This window comes from Antennarius striatus, chromosome 7 (genome assembly GCF_040054535.1).
Source record: "Antennarius striatus isolate MH-2024 chromosome 7, ASM4005453v1, whole genome shotgun sequence".
NCBI classification, from domain to species: Eukaryota; Metazoa; Chordata; class Actinopteri; order Lophiiformes; family Antennariidae; genus Antennarius; species Antennarius striatus.
This window is the reverse complement of record NC_090782.1, coordinates 13,606,485-13,620,018: the sequence shown is the minus strand read 5'-3', so window position 1 is coordinate 13,620,018 and position 13,534 is coordinate 13,606,485. Positions and strand designations below refer to the sequence as shown.

Here is a 13,534-nt window from a genome sequence, read left to right as displayed (position 1 = left end):
TACTTTCATAATAAATCAAATACACCAACTTTGTGTGTTTTTGGTGGGTGAACACAGGTGTGATTTTTAGAAGCATGATAAACTGATTGGCCTCCTACAGCTCGTCACAACAATGATAGTGAAGTTTGCCATTCGTTTGCAAGATCAGGCAATGGCCACAATATTGTCCTGGTATTCACAGGAGTGATGCCAGTTACCTATCCAATAACTGGATTAAAGCAATCCAGAGGAAAGACACCCCGCATAGGGCTTCACACTAATCAAAACCTACGAGGTGCGTTCACTGACCAGACAGCCTGACAGCAAGCGGCACCGATGACCCCGGTTCATGCCGAACACGTGAAGCCGCTACTCCCACCTACTTTACCAATTTTTCGCTAATCCAGAAGCCAACTTCCACATTGTTGAAAGGATAATGGCAGGATGGTTGGGACTACAACTAATCCGAGCGTTCTGACCACTGACTCGAAATTCCTGTTGGTAAAATAAAGTAACATCGCCGTGACAACCTTCGCAGTGATGTTAACTCAAGCAGAGCTAACATTCTGCCCGACTCTAGCATACTTGCTAGCTAATCAGTCGGTCTGTACTTTCTGTATAATCGTTGAACATTAGCCGCGCTACTCGCTTCATCACTAATTTAATAACATAATGTCTAGCTTAGCCTAGTTTAGCTAACGGCGCGTTTCCATTAATGTAATGCGGTTCTTGTAAACTTACGTTCCTTTCAACATTTGGTTACTTGTAAGCAGGGAAACTCGGCTACGGTCGTTTACCTTGGGAAGACACGACATTTAGGAAGCGTCGCTGGGCTGAAGCTACCTCACGCGGTACCGCGGGCTCGTGCGCTCATCGCTCCATTGGAAGACACCTTCACGGCGGCTCCGAAACATTTATACCGCACGCAACCCACGAACTGATTGGTTACACTCACCATTACCGGACACCTGCTACACTTCTAAGTTAGTGCGCAGTAAACAATTTATTTTTAACAAATGTGTACGTCAACGAGAGGCTGGAGCTTAAATAAAAATAAAACTTTTTTTGTTCGCTTGTTCCAGGGAAAAATGGCGACTCTACGTCCTGAGATTATCCTGGAATTTTATTGTGAGACATGAAAGCGACCGATCGGTGCAAGAGCGCCAAACCAGCACCAAATGTCTGAGGACTCGCCGGTAAATCTGTAGTAACAGGCAGCTACTCGCTGTCTGTCAGAGGAGGGGTAAAGCGTCTGTGGACGGGGACGGGGACGGGGACGGGGCGTGGGCGGCGTGGTGGTTTCGCGTGCTAACCCAGAAACAGACAATCAAAAGACAAGAGTCCAAAAAAAAAAAAAACAAGCCGACAACAACGCCATTTTTAATTTTTTCCCTTTGGTATCAGGTAAAACAACATGAAAAACGATCAGGAACATTATTCAGAAATTTGCAGTCACTTTCAATTAATTTCACATGGAGTGATATTAAAACTTTCATAATTAAGGAGAAAAGTGGAAATCTACCAGGGTAACCTGAAGTTGACATTTGTTTACTTCACGTACTCTGGAAATTTCGTATTTATAATATAAAGAAGGTCACCACTCCTTTCTTTGTTGATGGACTGAACTAGAATGACTGGAACAGTGTCTATAAAAACCTGGTGCAAGGATGAGTCTTGGTGCAGAAGAGACTTAATTAAAATTTGATATAGATTCAGATAAATGGGTGGATATAAGATCTGGACTACCAGTTCCTTTAAATTCTGAGGATATTAAGGATTCTGATTCAATAAAATACTGTATTCTGATTCTGATATAATTTTTGGAACTTCATGAATATATATATTTTTTATATTCCATATCTTAATATTAAGGTGGGTGACATTTGACCTTTTATTTTCCCCATAATACAATACAGACTGATGAAAATGTATTAATGAAATTCTCGTCTGAAAAAGAATGGCTACTGCGTTGCTCCTGCATGACCACAGTCAACATCAACCAGCAGTTAACAAATACACAAACCTAATTCCTCGATAAATCATTATCCATACATACATACATCCATTTTCAACCGCTTCTTCCGCTGTGGCGGGTTGCGGGGAGCTGCAGCCTACTCCAGCTGACTGAGGGCGTGAGGCCGGGGGAACGCCCACTGCGCCACCGTGGTCCCCTGAAATCATTTTCATGGTTTGATATGTGGTTGCATGGTAATGCTCAACATCAATAACGTCATCGTAGCATTTTCTCAAGTACTTCTTTCAATGTTTTGATAGCAAATTAATTTCTTCTAAATGTTGGAGGCAATTTGTGAAGCAGTTGTTTTTCTTTTCTATTTTTTTTTTGCAAGTAAAACGTCGAGTTTATCATTTGAACCTCTTGTCCACAAGATGGAGTCATGTGTCAAAAAATACTCGATTTAAAGTAAACCATCCTCCAAAGGGGGGGCAGCTGCTTAAAATGATTTTACCATCAAATAACACAAGCAAGACAAATTTTGTAGTTTGCCCTAAGTTCATATGTCATATTTTCATATGTTAAACCAATCAACCAATCTCCCAAGTAGATCCTACACTTACATATACTGCTCAGTGGTAGGTAGGTATAGGTTAGTTTTGGAAGACTTTAAAACACCTCAGAAACTTTTAAATCTAAAGCAATACATTTTTCATATTCAAACATGTAAAGTTCATGAAATTAAATCACAGCACAGGTGTACTGCGTGTATTCAAAATGTGGGATGTTGTTTCTTCTGTGGTAGTTCAGGGGTTTTTTTAATCAAAAGCCATATGAGAAACTTTTCTATTCATTCATTCATCTTCTAAACCCGCTTCATCCGCTGTTGCGGGTCATGGGGTGCTGGAGCCTATCCCAGCTGACTGAGGGTGTGAGACAGGATACACTCTGGGCCCGACTTTTCTATTGCAACACAAAAACACTTACTTAAAATATTCTGGAACCTTGACAGGTGTAATTAACTTTATATATGCTGAAAAATTCATATTCAGAAAAAAAGACAGTTTTTTTTAACATGTAATCACTAAAAACGCAACTATACTAATGATTTCTCTTAGATGTTTATGATTTTATGATCTGTATTTTTGCAATATGCTGAACTTGTATAATGTGATACATTTTTGTAGATTTAATAACTCATCAGTACCTAAAATAGTTCAGCCACAATGACTGCAGCTGTGAAATACTGTTTATGCAGTGACTCCTCATCATATACTTCATCCAGTCAGACGATATGAGATAATGCAGAACAGACACTTGGTAGTCTGGATCCACCTATGTCTTTCCCAACTATGAATCTAATGGATCACATTTGTTTTTAATTATTTTACTAAATATAGGGCAGCACATTCATCCCCACTGTTACAGTAGTTCTTCTTATGTACCACATCATTTTAATGTACTTTCTAATCTGAATCCTTTATCTATCCTTGATCTCAATCAAAGAGAAACATGTATTGTAATTAGAAACTGTAATATGCTTGATTTTAAATTATTAAAACATTCTCAGCACAAAAAAAATCTATTCACAAAAGGCCTGAATTAGTATGTGAAGTTTACCAACTGTGGTGAGCAGGGCAAATGTAAAACTAAACAGTATAATGGCAGCATGCTTGATTCAAATGAACTAAACTATCATCTGTAATTAATTAGTTGTTTGGTTTGAATGTATTCTTTGTTGCCTGCTCTGTATGTTACTGATCAAATATTTAGAGATGCTCAGAGCAGTCCAGTAGCATGTGGTTCAGTTTTCAAGTAAACTGAAAGCAAAGTTAATGTCTGAATAGGGTTCAGATGTGTTTCCGCTTTGATTTACAGCATGAAACTGAGCACTGCAAAACAAAAAAAGAAAATGCTTTCAACAATGACATTGATCTCATCTATCATGTTACTGAGGGTACATTAGAATTAAAACACATGACCTGATCCTTGTGTAATACCAAGAGTCAGTTTGATTGATTTTTACCTTTGGATTTATGTGTACTGCAAGCCAACTGATAGCTTGCGTCAGCAGATACTACTAATGAATCCTAACAAGTTATGACAGTAGCCCCATTAGGAACCCTGCCAACGAACGAATAATTAGTGTCTCAAAGGTGAGTAGAGACAAAGCTAAGACGATTGACCACACAGAGAACTTACTTTAGTCAGGAAAAGAATTGTGCAAATATAAGCATGTCAACATAAAGAATGATTCAACTTGCACTATACAAACTCACTTCTACTATTGTCCATGTTTAACAGCAGTCATGACCAAAAGGTCTATTGGAACTCATCTTGATGTCTCTTGCTATAAATTAGAAACTTTGACTTCCTTTATTTCCAGCTTTATACGTATAATACACGCAGTGTAGAGGTGCTGAGAGTTGGTGGGTGAAGGCAACTTTTATTTATGATCCCTATTAGGCATAAAAACATTCAGAGTAGTGCTGTTGTATTGTAAGAGAGAAGCTTTTGGGACAGAAGTCATGTCTAATGCAGGCCAAAAAGAGTGAAGTCCAATGAGAAACCATTATAATTTTTGTCACTGATCTGAATAATCATCTGGATCCAGAATGTTGCAAGAGAAGAGATCATTGTCAGACTTTTTCTTCTGACATCAAAAGTAAGGCCTCCAATACTTGTGCAAAAAATACATAATGATATCCACACCTGGTCTGTCAAATATTTGAGTTTGATTTGGACCTGGATGTTTCAAAACTGGTGAACCATAAAGTTTTAATTCAAAAGGATTGTAGGAATTTCATTACCTGTACTGGGAGAAAAAAATGAATAATATGAACTTGAACATCGAACTGTAGATTAAACTATTTTGACTCAGTTTGGTGTCAATTTTGACAAAGTTCTAGATGAATTCAATCACCATGAGTGAAATTCAGTTCCTTTAAAGCAGATACTAATAATAATACCAAAGTGACTCCATGGAGTCTGAGGGTCAAAGCCTGATAGGCCTTTTAGATTCAGTGACATAATGAGAATTTGCACTGCCTTGGCAAGGGCTTGCGCACTCTGAGTGCTTTCTATTCTCATATGAAATGAATTTTTTATTCCACATGTCGAAGCTATGAATGATAGGAAACAGAATTTAGAACAGTGCAGCCCTCAAAACCCAAAATACATTAACTCTCATATCAGTGAGACATTATGAAATGAAAGCATGATTGCAAAAATACCATATTTCAACATCTTTTTTGAATCTCTGACTGTTCTAACAAATCTTTCAGTGTATTACACAACATGAATCATTGTATGTCAACATTTCTCTTTTACATTACGTAGAAACAATTTGATTTAAGTGTAAAAGTCAGATTTGTTTTATTAGAAAAATAGTACTTTTTCCTTATTTTTCATAGAGCTTGACAAAATTCCTTTTTATTGTGAGTCATCAGGATTTCAGTCAAAGGGAAGGTTACACGTCTTAAATGAAAACAATACATGAGTATATTTATTCCAGTTATTTATTCGAGTAATTAAAAGGAGAAATTGATAGTTTTAAGCATCATATTTGGGCCGGATAAATCTGAAAAATATTGTTGTATTGACGTATAAAACCAGTAACGGGCCTGCTCCAACCTACTTATCGGATCTGGTTAAACCTTACACTCCGATTAGGGTTATCCGCTCTCAGAATACAGGTCTCTTGTGTGTTCCTAGAGTTAAAAAGAAGTCAGCTGGCCAGAGGGCCTTCTCCTATCTTGCCCTTTTACTATGGAATAATCTCCCTATAGGTATTGGACAGTCTGAATCCGTAGATATCTTGAAATATAGACTCAAAACGTATCTGTTCTACCTAACATACAAGTAATATCGGGGGTGGCAGTCTCAGTGTTTAGGTTTAGCCTAGTCCTGCCGACGAGCCGTAGGATTTCTTAGTTAGGCCCCTGCCTCCCATTAATCCTCTGCCATTCTGGTCCCTCTAGCGCCACTATTGCCCCTGTTCTCTCTACCTCTCTCCCTCCCTCTCCTGTTCTCTCTCTCAGGCCTTTGTGTGGCGGATCATCGGCAATCGGCTACCTCAGTCGGCTTCCGTGGCTGGTGATATCAAAAGCTGCACAATGGTCCTGTTTCACCATCCACTAGGGGAGTCTGGTTTTGTCTCATTTAGTTCTGTTTTGGTTTTTGGGTTTTGGCAGGGTAATCTTACACTGTAATTTTTTTTTGAGAACAATGACTTAGGCACTGTTTGCTCTGTCCTCAGAGTGGTGGATCCTTGGCAATCGGTGACCTCTGTGTGCTTCATCGGCTGGTGGTGACTCACTCTACTGGATGGATCAGCGTGCCTTTGTCGTACATTTATTATTGTTATTGTCATTGTTATTATTATTGTGTTGTTAATCTGTACATGCGGTATCTATTGCTTCGTCTGTCCACTCCTGGAAGAGGGGTCCCTCCTCTGCAGTCTTCCCGAGGTTTCTCCCATCCATTTTTTCCCCTGTTAAAAGGGTTTTGGGGGGAGTTGTTCCTTATCCGATGTGAGGGTTGTAGTGCTCGCAGTGCACAAAGGTCAGAGGGATATCGCCCATTTGCAGATTGTAAAGCCCTTTGAGACATTTTTTGTGAATCTGGGCTATATAAGAATAAATAAACTTGAAACTTGTTGTACACGACACTATAATTTTGTTGTTCAAATGTTATGTTCAAATGTTTTTAATTTTCAATTATTTTACAGTATTCTGCATTGTAACTGCTTAAACTCATACAACCAAATGCCAACATGATGTGTTATTTATTTTACTGTAATACTTGATGATATCTACACCAAAAGCAGTATTCATACCAGTTCTTTGTCAGACTGGATAGTGAATGCAATCAATTCCATCAACACAAACTGAAGATTGGAGATGGGTAGACGGGGAGGGAACATTCTTTTGGTGGCAAGGATCTGTGATGCACTGCAACACTTTCATTTTGCCTTCATGTGAGCTGTGTTCACAACCCTTACATAGTGTAAATAAACAAAGTGGAACACTTAAACAGAGACATGCATATGTATGAGATGTAAAATGATTTGATCCCTTTGAGCATTTCCTTGTCAACTCTCTAAAGTGACTGTGTTTATACTGTGTGTGTGTGTGTGTGTGTGTGTGTGTGTGTGTGTGTGTGTGTGTGTGTGTGTGTGTTTTGCACAACAAAAGTTTCCTTCCTTCGTTTCACAGGTGCCTTCTCATTAGTGGTAAATCACCATACTGACAGTTAGGCTGTGCTGAGCCTCTCCTTTCACTGAAAGTCTATCATTGCAGCAAAGCAACGCAGCAAAGAGTCACACACGCACACACACACACGCACGCACGCACGCACGCACGCACGCACGCACACACACACACACACACACACACACACACACACACACTGCAGGGAGATTCACACAGAATTGGGAGGGGAAAAAGAGAGGGACAAAAACCAAGAAAAACCAAAAGCACAACAAAACGTCTCACATAATTTTTCTTTTATTGGAAAATTAAAACCTTACAATGAACAGCACTTCTACAGATAACTTTAATGTTAACTGCAGTGTAAATTGAACTTATATTTATATTTAACTTGACCCGCTACGGCGGATAAAGCGGAGGAAAATGAATGAATGAATGGCTGAATGAATGAAAGCATGAATGAATGAATGAATATATGATATTTTACATACCCTGTCTAAATAGTACCATTACTGACAGTATCAGAAAATATCTCATGAATAAAATGTCTGTCTTGACCCCACTAAAAGCTGCCATGGCAATTCCTAAGACGTTTGCTTGGACAGTGTTGACACGTTTATGATGGCCACTGCTGCATGAGTGCAGAGACATGTGTCTCTCTGTTACAGCTGCTATAATTTTCTCTCACAGTCATTCAATGGGATGGACTTTTTTAGACAGCGATTTCACTACAGTTCTGAAAGGAGGTTCCTTCACTCCAACAGCTTTTGTTCATTCACACTGAACAGGTCAATGGCAGAGCAGTGTGTGGTTTTGAATAGCAAGCTGCTACTCTCGAGGTGTGATATATTCCCCAGCAGCATTGGCTTCTTGTCTTAAATATGCGTCGAGCAGTACTTTGTAATGGATGGTTATAGATGGCAAAAATAAAATTAACCTACATTGTTAAAGAGCTCCTAATCCTCATGCTGTTTTCACCAACTTGAACACATTCTCGCTTGATTTTCTTCTACTGTACATTGTATTAGCTGCAAATGGTACTACAGTATTTGCTTTTTAAGTCCTTTGGTTGAGGACACATGGATAGTACATCGTCCAAACTCTTGTTACCTTTCCTGATGGCACATTTGTGGAACAAATCAAAACACTTTATGCCGTCATACAGAATGATAGACAGAAAAAAGGCACATCCATCCTGCCTAGAAAATGTTGTGTAAATGGGGTTCATGGTTAGACTAACATGGGTGTGGCTTTTGTTTGTTGCTGGAATAGGTTCCTTCCCCAATGTGTAACAAATGATAAAGAGCTTTTTATTTCCTCAGGTTGTGTGATATTTTAAGGCTGAATTCAATTATACTTTAGAGAAAGCACATCACAGTCGCGTTTTTGAGCAATTCATTAATTTCAACTTCTTCAGCCACAGTCTCAGAAGCCATCAGCCAACACCATCATCAAGATGTATGATTTTGGCTTTACAGTATTTTGCTGCACTTCAGGGCAGAACTCCTGCAATCAAAGTCTATGAAGAATTTATGCACCAGAAATAAAAAGAAACTAAAAACTGCATTTCCTTTTTTGGCTGTTTTTCCTGTCTCCAATTTCTTTCTGCAACCTAAAACATATAGCTGAAATGTAAGTTTCCTACATCTTTAATTTAGAAACCTCCTGTGTATTTCCAGCAGCAGCTAATGCTCTTTAGAGCAGATGTAGTTGCAAGGGAAGCACTGAAATCTTACCTGTTTACATACTGTAAGAGGCCTGGTTTAAATATCAGCAATTACAGAGGGTGGAAAAATGTTCTGATCACACATCACTATGTAATAACATGCCATGACATACATAAACTTCTATGTTTCTAAATCTACCTACAGTCTTGACTTCAGTGGTATTAAACCCTATAAGAGTGTCATTATGTCATCCTCATTTTTTTGTCTTATAGTTCCAAAATAATTCTATAATTTAAGGGCAACAGAAATAACAAAATGACTACTTTGGGGGATTTTGAGAAAACTGAACATGCCAAAAGACAACAGTAAATAAACAGCAGTTAAGGTGACCTCGAAGAAGACAATAATGTAGTAACAGCCGATAACATAATAACAGCCAATAACGTAATAAATTTGCCTGTTTTAGACCAATAATGTAATAACTGACCAATACATAATAAAAGTCCTGAACCGATAACGCAATAACTTTTGGCTACTAACGTAATAATTTCACTAGCGGGAACCCGTGTAAATTCCACGATAAAACAATAATATCGACTTTGTTTTCTTTTTTTTTCTTCGCTGTCACAAGAAAACAAACCGCTGTGTCCGACAAAGCCCTAACGGCTACTTGTGTGTGGGATGGACAAACGCAAAGACAAAGGCCGCTTCGGCATTACGGTCCGGCCATTCAGGTAGTCGCTGGTTTATGAACAATAGATCTGGTAGTTGAAATTGTACTGAATCAAGGGGTTTATTTACAGCAGTTACTTTTTGCATTTAGAATTGTCTACAGTTGCTGTGATGACACACAATTTTATACCAGATGTTATGAATTTTTAAGCTTGCTTTGCAAGCAGAAAGAAAACCTCATTTTATCTAATGTCATCATCCCACTCATGTCAATCGGTGACTCCTCAGCCTGACTCCTTCACACCAAAGGGATCATACTTTATCAAAATATACTTTTCTCTCTTGTGATTTGCCCATGATCCATGGTCATGGCAACAACTGGAAGAACATAAAAACAGACTTGTTATATTTAACTTCCTGCAGCTGTTGTCTAATTGCAGGTGTTAGTAGTCTACCATGTCAGAGAATATATTATTGTAATCAATGTATTTACTAGGTTTAAATGGACAACACACCACAGAAAAAGATGGATTCTACTCCTCCAGTCTTCTTATTTCACTGTTTCCTTCTAAAATGTAATATTAATGCCCACATTCTCAGTGTTTTTCCTTTTCTTATAGAGAATGCATTACGACCGCAGGGGCTTTGATCAGGCCTGCGTGAAAAGGCCACCAAACACCTTCATGATTTTCAGCCGTGAGCAGCGGCATAAGTTGTGAAGGAACTGCAAACCAAGGAAATCAGGATCGTATCCACAGGTCTGCTGCAGCGGGTCAGTAGGAGTTAGATTTAATGTCTCGTGTACTGAGAAGTGTGCTGTGAGGCCGTCGTCCTTGTATCCTGGAGCTCCTGAGTTCACAGTAACAGACGGTTACTGTGAGTTAGACGGTCAAAGCAGATAACCATTCACCTTTAATCTTGAACTTTCTTGAGGCAGTTTTATTTTTAAAGGCAGTTTTTCCTCTCCTCTGTAGCCAAGTTCTTACTCGTGGTGGAAATGCTGGTTCTCTGTAAAATTAACAGACAGTATAGACTTGTACTGTACGTATATACATATTAATAAGTGAATGAATGAAAATCACACTATCGTGATGTATAATGAAAAGCTTTTGTCTGTCCCTGCTCCTCAGTTAATAAACACAGACATGTCAGTAGTTCAGTTCATTACAGCGACTCAGACAGACAAAAAGCCATTCTCACTCACATTCACAGATGATGAAGAGTCACCGATTCACCTCTAATACATGCTTTTGGTGGTGGGAGGAAGACAGAAAACCTAGACGGAACCCACACAGACACAGGGAGATCATGTAGACTCTGGACAGAAATATCACAAGTTTTCAGGGGGCTTTGAACCCAGAACCTTTAGGACATGAATGTTGACAGTGAGTTAATAAAATGGTAACACAGGTCAAATGGGTGGGAATTGGACACTCACAGGACAAAGTGGACCTCTTCAGAAACATAGCGTTGGTGGAATTTGTGATCATTGTCCTTTTGTAATGACCAATGCAGCACAAGTTTAAGCTTTATCACAGAGGATGAGGCTTTTTCTTCAAGGACTTCCTGACACCTGATGGATCCCTTTGACCCTTTGCAGTTGCAGGTTTCCAGTTCCAGAGACACCACAATGTTTCACTGTGGGGAGGCTACTGTTTTCAGCAACAGCTTTTATATGTGTGTGAAGCCCTTCTACAAATTTAGACCTTAGAAAAACAGCAACTTTGGAACACTGCAGACAAATTAAGTCTATGGACTTGGATATTTTCATATTTGATTTGTTCATACCAGTCTCACTACACAGAAGCTCTAAACATTTTGCAATGGTGGGAATCATTAAATCATTTCTGTTGAATATGAAAAAAAAAACAGTCTGCAGTAAAGTTTATAAACTGCTATTATGCTATTTAGGCAATTGTAGACTACAGATACATACTAGCTGGTAATTTGCCACTAAACCAAATACACAGTGGAGTTTATCAATCTTTGATGAAGAAAATGAATGATTTATAACAAGATACTTGCTGTACAGACTCTCCTTTAATCTTTTAGGTATTAGTTTCCCACATATGATACAATTCACACTATTGGTTCAGCAACAGCAACCTTTTTTTTAAACCCACGTGACTCATGGAGTTATGGAGTGCGAACTGGAGTTGGAGAGGTGCCAGTTTTTGCCATCTGCGCATTGCGTACCCTTGAGCAAGGCACTGTCTCCTTATAAGTTTTCTCATTGGGTGACGTGGCTGCCCACCCCTCTTCCATCGTCCTCTCTGTATTTGCCTGTCTAGGGGTCCCCAATGTGTTTGGACTCATACGTCTGTAAAATAAATACACGAGAAAAAAAAGGAGGAAAATTTCCCTAGTATTCCTCTTCTTCTATAAATGGTTAGTGGCTGTTTAGACAAATCAAAATCATGGTTCCACAGCTTTGTATATAGGTCCAGTTCACACATGTACAGTATAAATGACTGGGGACCCTTGACCGTTCTGCGTGGACCCCCGGGGGTCCGAGCGCCCGTCTTTGAGGAGCCCCGCGGCGTCCGGTCTCGCGCAGGGCTCTGCCTTCTCCCCTCAAGCCCCGCCCCCCGATGAAGCCCCTGGTAAGAGGCAGATAGATAGTAGTAAACCGTGTAAACTAATAGCGACAGGGTCACCGGGCGGCTGTCACCCACACCACCGCGCTGTTTCCACATGAACCGCGGGATGTTGTGACTTTCCATCCGGGAGAAGAAGTTCTTTGACAGCCCATCCGCTGGAGCGACTTCAGCTTCAAGTTCACTTGGACATTTTCTGGAGACCGTCAGGTACGTAGAAGGGCAGCGAACACACAACACTCACCGTTAGCTTGTTTCTAGAAGGCTGTAGTTCATTAAAAGCCCATCTGTGTGGGAAGAGTGTTAAATATTCTCCCTCCAGCTGTCTTTACGAATCAGCTCCACATCTGTCTCTTGACTCCGGTGACGTTCCTGCTTCCCGTCTTCCTGAAGCGAACTGTTTTTCTCTGGTCGCCTTTCACTGGACACTGGTGTAAACATGGAGTGTATTTTGTTTATCCTGTACTTGCAGAGGTGTTTCGTCCTGATAACGTAGGCAAACCGCATGTCATTTTCAGCTGCGGGCAATTCAGGTCTCCCGTGGGATGAACCGTGGCTGTCAGCGTGGAACGCTTCAGTCAACGGGGCGGTGGGGTTGCGGGGTATTCAGAACCCCGAGACACGGCTCCTCTTATAATGATGATGTGTTCTGTCACATTAATGTCAGGTTATTGACATGTTTATTTTAAAAGCTGAATTCAGGGATTCTTCTAGTTATTTCATGACTAATAGATATATTATTGATTAACCTATGAATATATGTCAAACGCCAAAATGTGAAGTTAAGTAAAAAAAGACAAAAAAAAAAAAAGACAAGTCCTTCAAAAATAGCTTTTTTTGTCCCACCAACTGTCAACATATCCAAATTAATTTAAAAAAAAGTTACAGAAAAAGTAGTAAATTTACTCTAAAATGTTTCATTAAACACCCAAAATGTCTCCAAACTTTCAGTCACTTGAATAAACAATATATCGTTTCTTCAGCTCTGATTAATGAAAATAAACGTTAATACGAAAACTTAAAACTTCTCTTGTATTTTTTTTATGACTGCTGTGGACTGGGTTTATGATGTCAGGGTGTAATGTTAGGTCAGAATATTGTTAGCATGTCCCACTCGTGCTTTGTGGGCTCTAGCTTTGTGACAGAGAAGACTGTGAGGACGACTAGTAATTCAGACTTTTTCAGAGCTCTACTTTTGCAGTGGAAGGAGTAGGCTTCTGGTAGTTTGCAGGTCCTGAGCCGCCACACTTTCACACTGAATGAGGGCAAGAGCTCATTTAAGATCTCTCCCTAGGTTGCAAGACCACGCCAACCTCTCTGTGACTTCTCAAAGAATCTAGAGTCCGTTAGTCTTAACATCCTACACATGTACCGCAAGAAGCAGCAAATAACACAAACACTCCCTCAGCGTTTTGCGTTTCTTGTCTCTCCACTGCTGGTTTTGTGATTACAGGA

General features: G+C 39.6%; 1 protein-coding gene across 1 annotated transcript in view; it reads left to right on the top strand.

Moving 5' to 3' along the window:
- The first annotated feature begins 12,097 nt into the window (after positions 1-12,097).
- Positions 12,098-13,534, top strand: part of tgfbr3 (transforming growth factor, beta receptor III) — a 64,240-nt gene continuing 62,803 nt past the window's right edge. The window contains exon 1 of the mRNA XM_068319005.1: positions 12,098-12,289. The gene's annotated coding sequence lies outside the window, so the exon portion shown is untranslated. The remainder of the gene's footprint in view (positions 12,290-13,534) is intronic.